Source organism: Myotis davidii, unplaced genomic scaffold (assembly GCF_000327345.1).
Source record: "Myotis davidii unplaced genomic scaffold, ASM32734v1 scaffold370, whole genome shotgun sequence".
NCBI lineage: Eukaryota > Metazoa > Chordata > Mammalia > Chiroptera > Vespertilionidae > Myotis > Myotis davidii.
The window spans coordinates 16,866,279-16,874,113 of record NW_006288615.1 but is presented as its reverse complement, the minus strand read 5'-3'; the positions used below and the strand labels follow the sequence as shown (position 1 = coordinate 16,874,113).

Genomic DNA, 7,835 nt, shown 5'->3' with positions numbered 1-7,835 from the left:
ATGCAGGATCCAAGAAACTTTTAAAATATAGTGGGGCCTTGACTTACGAGTGTCCCGACTAACGAGTTTTTCGAGATATGAGCCATCTCTTAGCCGATTTTTTGCTTTGAGTTGCAAGCTAAAATTCGAGTTACGAGCCAGCTTCAGATACCCCACCGCTAGTTGGCACCACTAGAATGTCACAGTGAATGCCACAACATCAGCCCAGCATCACGTGTCTCACTCGTTCCCTTTATGATTTGACATACGAGTAATCTGAGTTATGAGCTCTGTCACAGAACGAATTAAACTCGTAAGTCAAGGCCCCACTGTAGATGGAGTCTAATTCTTAGAAGTCTCCACAGAATTCTCATTGACTCAGCCTGGATCATCTGTCCACCCCCGAATCAATCACTGTGGCCAGGCAAACTGAATTAAGGTACTCCTAAGGCAGTGATGGCGAACCTATAATGCGTGTCAGAGGTGACACTTGAACTCATTTTTTTGGTTGATTCTTCTTTGGTAAATGACATTTAAATATATAAAATAAATATCAAAAATATAAGTCTTTGTTTTACTATGGTTGCAAATATCAAAAAATTTCTATATGTGACACGGCACCAGAGTTAAGTTAGGGTTTTTCAAAATGCTGACATGCCGAGCTCAAAACGTTCGCCATCACTGACCTAGACAATGGAGTGGACATTGTAGTTGACTTCCTGACACCAGTGTGATCTCCGTTGGTCATTCTAGCTACTTATAGTAGGTGGCTACCCTTGACCATGATTGGTTCTCAATTGCAGGCCCAAGGTACACTGGTATAATAGATTCAAAGAGAGGCTTTCTGGGGCTTCTGGGTAAAAAACTTTTTCAACCATTTAAGAAAGAGAACAGGAAGCCTGTAGCCCCAATGCCAGCGACAGTCATTCTATAGATGTTAGGGGAATGAGCCTTATGAAGAAGCTGAAAGCCGTAGAGTCAGGAAAGAAAATGGAGTCTATGATGACAGAAACTAATACTATCCTGCTAATAAGTTCTCTGTTATGTCAACAAATGCAGGTCTCTGTTGTTTAGGGCTGATTATTCCTGTAGCTGAAAGAATCTTAAGTGACAAATGGCTCATATTTAAATTTATAAAAATTTAAATGCAGCAATAATTTTGGTCAAATATTTTCTCTTACTATCCTAATTTCTTTTGACTTAATAGTCAACACAAATTCTATACTTTGGGCAGGAAAAAATTGTTAGGTTCCTAAAGTAAGAGGAAAAAAATAAATATATAGAATACAGATTTGTCACTAAGTTTTAGCTGAAACTGTTTTTATATGTATAATATCCCTTATACAGGAACAAATAAACACAACAGATTTCCTACTGAAAAAGCAGGGTCTCCATCATTTATTTCTCTGTGACATTGGCCTGGAAATGTTCTCTTTAGAAGTTGTCTTGGGTTCTCTAAAAAAACAACAAACAAAAAAACCCACTTTTTAAAAAATTTTATTTTCTTATTGATACCAAAACAGTATCAGGTTCTTATTATCTAGATGAAGCCAGGTTTTTAGAAATACATTTTATATTTCTAAAGAAGATGGTTATCTTAAATTTTGCTGGAGCCAAATGTTACTATTGTAGCCTCCATTCAGCTCTGAAACGTGTTTGGTCCATATGTCATTATCAGAGCAATTTACTTCTGCAGATATTCCGTGACGAGTTTATTTCCAATAAGGAAGACTTGGTTTGATAATGATATGAACATGATGTGCTCTTTGAAATGAAAAAAGATTGTATTGTCAGATACTCTGCCAACTGTTCTAAATACGTTTTCTCGGCCTCATATCAACACTATGAGAAGTATACTCTCTTTACAGTAAGAAGTGAGACTAAGCAGTGAAGTAATTGGCCCCATGTTACATAGCTGGTAGGTGTTAGAACAAGATTTGAACCCAGTAGGAAACAAACATATTCTGAGCAAGGAGATGGGAGGCATCTAAAGAAAATGACAGCACAGAAATTGCTTCCTTGAGCTCGACATTAGTAGGAACACACAAACAGAAGCAGCTGTGTTGGTAGGACAGCATCACAGAGTTAAAATTCCAAAGCCAACCATTTAAAGGATTGTAAATGATTTCCAGAGGTGGATCTACAGTGATCATGATAGCTAACTTTTACTGAGCACTTAATATGTCTCATACTGTTCTACATGGCTTACCAATATTGTCCCATCTCATCCTTAACAACAGTCCTCTGAAATTTACAGATGAAAGGACTGAGGCTCTAAATGGTTCATAACTGACCAAGAGTCTCACAGTTTATAAGTGGGGGAGCCCGGATAGGAACCCAAGTGGTCTAATTCCAGAACGTGCATTTTCCTGGACATGTTGCATCAAAGAGGGAACAGGCTCCATGCTCAGATTGTTTGGATTCTCCACAAAGGCAAGCAGGGTAGGAAGGAGGCCCATTGAATAGTGGGGAAAGCAAGAGCTCTGAAATCAGAAGGCCTGCATCTTACGAGCTTTATTATTCAGCAGTCATCCTTAACCTCTCTGAACCCTGTTTATATAACAGGGGTAGTTATACCTGTCCTTCCCACCTCCCCAGGCTGTTGTGACCAAATGAGGCCATGTGGGTGGATGCACATTATAAACCATAAAGCCCCTTATACAGTAAATATAAATATATTGTCCCACATAAAGAAATTATTATACCATCGTGAGAGGTATGTGACATGGTTAAAAAATATATATAGAAAAGCTTTGTCTAGTCAATGGGCATATGACCCCCAAAGTTTGTTTTCAGCTGCAAGCAGAGATTTTGTATGCAAAGCAGGGCTTTAGAAAACAACAATATTGAAGAGTACCAGTTTGAATGTTGATAAGTGTTTTATAAATAGCTGCATAATTAGCATATACTTACTGCAAAAAGTATACATAATATTTTATTCCCTGTTGTAGGCTGTAATGAATCTGCTGCCTCTACATCCTAGGAGGTTTTCACTTACTTTCCCCCATGATCATTTTAATACATGGAACCATTATTAGCTGAATTAAGAATAAGTAAATGAGCAGTAAAAAAAAAAACACAGAAAAATTACAGGTGCCTGTGGTGAGTAAGATAATAACTAGGTAAAAATATATGAAATAATTACAGTGTTTGAACGGCAGAGCCAGCATGAGGAAAATGACTCAATGGAATATTAAGCCTGCTGTTGGCAGGGTAGGAAGCCCGTAGCCTACACTGTGGCCTTCGCCTTTTCCCACGCTCAGTCCTAGTACCTCATTGAAAGCAGGTCCAATCCGTCCTCAGCTGCATCTACATGTTGCTGAAAGAGCTGGTCCGATTCAGTGAAGATTTAGTCACTCAGAGTTTGTGCTCCTATAATAAATACTTGATCACTAAATGATCCTGTTTAAAAAATGTCCCAGGCATTTTGTGTAGACTTAGTCAACCTGGCGACACTGAGCATGATCTTGCTTAGAATGTGTCTATGATTTTGCTGATATCACAACACGAGGGAACTTCAGATAATTTAGATAAAGGGTTTTAAAGAGCTGTGGTAAGATAAAAAGAGTCTTCTATTTTTTAGAAAATTGCATTATATATTGCACTCCAAGGAGTGTGATTGAATTGTTTAAGGTAAGCAGTCAATCAACAAACACTTGAGGCTTTTTATGTTTTCGTGTGCCCAGACCTTGACTAGAAAATGTGGAGATGTACAGTGAGTTTACCACATGGCTCCTGCTGTTAAAGATTTGGATTTAATGCTGCCAGATGGTAAGGAGTCTTATTGCTGTAACAAGAGAAACTTCAAGTTAGCATTTGAATGGCCAGTAGATTTAAGAATGTTTGGTTAGTAGTGGTGAGTTGCTGCTTTCTAAGTCAACAGATATTGGACAAGAGAACTGATTAAAACTATAGCCAAGAGGATATAATTCAATTCAAATTTCTGTGCTCCCCTGACATCAGATTGTCAAGGCTGTAACATTTAACTCTTGATTTCTTGCATGTATTTTGTTGTCTTTGAGGATTTGGGGGGATCAATTTCTACATCTCAGATGGATTTCCCTGTTATCTGACCTAATTCTGCTGTATAATATATGTTAGCATAAAAAATATGAATGTCAAATAAAACAGCAACATACACAGGTAAACAGTACTGGGGAGGGAGATAAGAGGACTGAGTTCTAGTCCCAAGAATTCCATTGATAAATTTGGAAAAATCACCTCATTCTACCTCAGTTTCCTTACCTCTAAAATGGTGGTTTGCAAGGAGATACAATCAAAGGGCTTTTGCAACTCACAAATTCTATGATTCTGTGAATCACCTGAAATGAACTCAGTATTAGTGATGAGCTGGCCACGTGGACTATTATGGCCTTTTAAAAATTGTGTCTAAAATAACAATTCAGTGACTAATTCTAAATTCTCTTTAGACTTTTACCAAGCACTTCATGAGATGCCAAAACAGTTATCTTTCTGTGTCTCTTTTCCCTATGAATTCAAGCAGCCATATTACTTCTTACCTGAACCCAATTTTCATGATATCAGAAATCATGGTCTCATTCAGCACAAGTATTTCCAGATCATTTGATAAAATCATTGAAATAGTATATATTTTACTTTCTCTACTAATCTACTCTTAACATACACATTAACCAATTATATATTTCAGATAGTGTTCTTCAGATGTTAAAAAATATCTTGTGTGTGTGGAATACATTGATAATCCTTTCTAAATTGTTATACATTCTGAACAATAGTTAGATTTTTTATTCCAAACAGGACTTACTGCAGCAAATGGACAATGCATTTTTCTAGTTTTAGCCTGATGTGTTTAAATTTATGAACATACTACATTTGAAATATTACTCTTCTTAGGTTGCATTTTAACATCATATTGATACAAGGGACCTGATAAGATGTTCTTTATTTTTTGGCTGCTACCTAAAGGATATATAGTTGTGTGTTTTTTCCTTTCTCTACCTTTTTTTGTCGGTGTTTAACAAAATCTAAAAATCACATAAATCTTCTAAAAGCCTGAGAAGATCATTGTGTGAATAGAAGCCCCAGCAACACGCCTAAGTCATTTCAGGTGTAATCAATTACATATAAAGTCTCCTCTGTGTCCCTTAAGAACCTGACTCAGCAGCCTGCTCAGGACTGGAACGGTATGTTGCCTCGGGAGAGCATATGCATGAATTCAGCTATAAAAGTAGTATTACCCCACCTCTATTTTAGTAAATCAACATCTGTAAGGTGAAAGGCAAGGCTTTGTGAAACAAATCAATGCTTCCTTTTTTTCCCCCAAAGACAAAAATGCTTAACATTTATGAGAAGTTAGAGAAAGCCTCTTTCCCCCAGATCTGGTCATTTCCAGCTCCCAGGAGGCTGGGAGTTACTCCTGACAAGTGGTGTGCACCAACTCTGGTTTAGGTTCCCATCATGCTGAATCAGCTCTAGGAAACTTGGATTTTTGCCCCTCAGATACAATTATTTAATAATTTCATGAACCCAAGCACTAATGTCACTATAGCCACTATTTGGGGCTGTGGGAGCGATGATAATGGAAAGAGCCTTGTCTGCCATTTACTCACGGATCAAGGCTGAGCAGATCTCCCTGACCCTCAGTCTCCTCATCTGTAAAATTTTTCCCCTGCACAATTGTAGAGAGAGCATTATAGGAACCTATGAGCACATCAAGCATCTACACTAATAAAAGAGAAAGATGCAAAATGAATGTACCTTCACGACGCCCGACAGCCAATCAGGAGTGAGTATGCAAATTAACCCGACAAAGATGGCAGTTAATTTGCATATGTAGGCGCCAAGCAGCTGGGGGCAAGATGGCCCTGTGCCAGTGCCAAGCAGCCTGCGTCCCGGGGACTGGCGTCCTCGGGAGCCAGGCCTCCCTGAGCCTATAGGCCCGTGCATAGGCCCAGAGCAACCAGGGTCCTGGAACACCCCTGGCCACTCCGGGCCTACGCGTGCAGATGCCAAGTGGCTGGGGGCGGGAACATCCCCGGGACCCAGGTTCTTTGAGCTGGTGTGCGTGTCCCCCGCAGCAAGTGAGCAGACAGCAGGGCCCTGCTTGCTCCTGGCCGTGGCAGCATGGGGCAAGCAGTCTGCCGCAGGGCCCCCACAGAGAGCAGACACCAGGGCCTGCGGTGGCATCAGGCAGGCAGGTCCGCAGAGAACAGAGAACCACAGGGAGCAGGCCTAAGCCGTCAGTAGGACATCCCTGGAGGGCTCCCAGATTGGAGAGGGTGCAGGTGGGGCTGAGGGACCCCCACACCCACATGCACAAATTTCGTGCACTGGGCCCCTAGTATTTATTATACATTGTCAAGCTCTTTACACATTGGAAGTGTTAGCATGCTAATCCCTCCAGTCAGATTACTCTATCTTTCATTGTTGACAACAGACACATTTCCCAAGCAGGAAAGAAGACAAGGAAAACCTCTGTCTTGACCTTCAGAGACATGTTGATTTAGTCATCCTACGAGGGCCCCGGAGGGTAGCCACAGGTGTGCTGCTCATACCTCTGTAGCCAACACACAAGCATTTGTGTTGGTCCCTGGAATCCAAATCCAGATACCAAATCCAAATCCAAACCCTGGAAAGTTAGGCTTATAACCACTCGATATCAACTTGAAATTTCAAACCATTTCAGCCCCATACAGGTAGGAAAGACTCTTTTTCTCACTGACTCTTGGTTGAACCAGTACATATTTTTATAATCTGTCAGGAATCATTCATTTGTAACTGCCATGTACCGACTATGCTGCTAGTTACCATAAAAAATAGTCATAAAATGTCGTGCCCAGCATTGCCATTCTTTTTGGGGGGGGGGGGGCAGAGGGGAGAGTTATGTGTGCAGACAATCAAGAGACCAAAGGGTTAATCAGAAAAGAAATAATTTTCACATAAAGCGATCTTTCTTCCCTTTTTTTATTGTAAGTTCAAAGAGAATTGTAGCAATACAGGTTAAGCAATTTTCTTTTTTATGACTCCCGTGCTCAATTTATGAAAGCCATTTTGCAACCCATTTACATGCAGTCCACCTTGACTTTAAGGTTCTGTCATTTACCTTGATCATGATTATTTATAGTCTTTAGAAAAGGCCTTTCACTGGTGTAGTTCTCAAGCACAGCACAGCCAGGAGGCAGTTTTCTGCAGTGCCTTTGAAGTCCTGGTGGGAACCGAAGGCGCGGCCAGTCTCATAGGCAGGTCTGAGACATGGGGCTAGGCAGCTGAGGCACGGGGCTGTTGTGTAATGGGGAAGAAAACTAGCTGGAATTAGGAGTCCTGGGTTCAAAACCCACTCCACATCCTCGCTATGTAATCCTGGCCATTTATGCTCCTTTACTGTCAGTGTGCTCACTTGCAGAAAGGGAACGATACTTTCCTCACAAGACTAAGAAGTAGAGCTTGACTGTGGTACTCTATGTGCAAATCGCAGTGTAAGTTCTAATGAGGGAAATCGTTCTGTGAACCAATTATCTGTAATAGTCACTGAAAAAGGAACAGTATGTCTAGTCTAAAATCTTTCCTGACCACATACTGTATTCTCCTTACTGTAATCCACCTAAGAGCGAACACCAAGAGCAGGGACCTTTACCTGACACGTATAGCGGGCACTCAATCAAGTATTTGTTGTATTAATAAATAAATAAAATATCTAGATAAAAGTCCCTGTGCTAGGTATGGTCTAGAATACAAGACCATAGTGTAACATCTGAAGTCTCAGGGAGCTTCTAGTTTATTTAAGATGGCTAGCCATAAATGCACAAAAGGCCAATATCTGTTAGTTGTGGTTCCAGACAAGAGAAGAAGGAATGGTATAAAAACTGAGTCCCTCA

The 7,835-nt window shown here is 40.3% G+C and overlaps 1 protein-coding gene across 7 annotated transcripts in view; it reads left to right on the top strand.

The window, feature by feature from the left end:
- Positions 1-7,835, top strand: part of RAPGEF4 (Rap guanine nucleotide exchange factor 4) — a 225,534-nt gene that overhangs the window by 173,251 nt on the left and 44,448 nt on the right. The window lies entirely within an intron of this gene.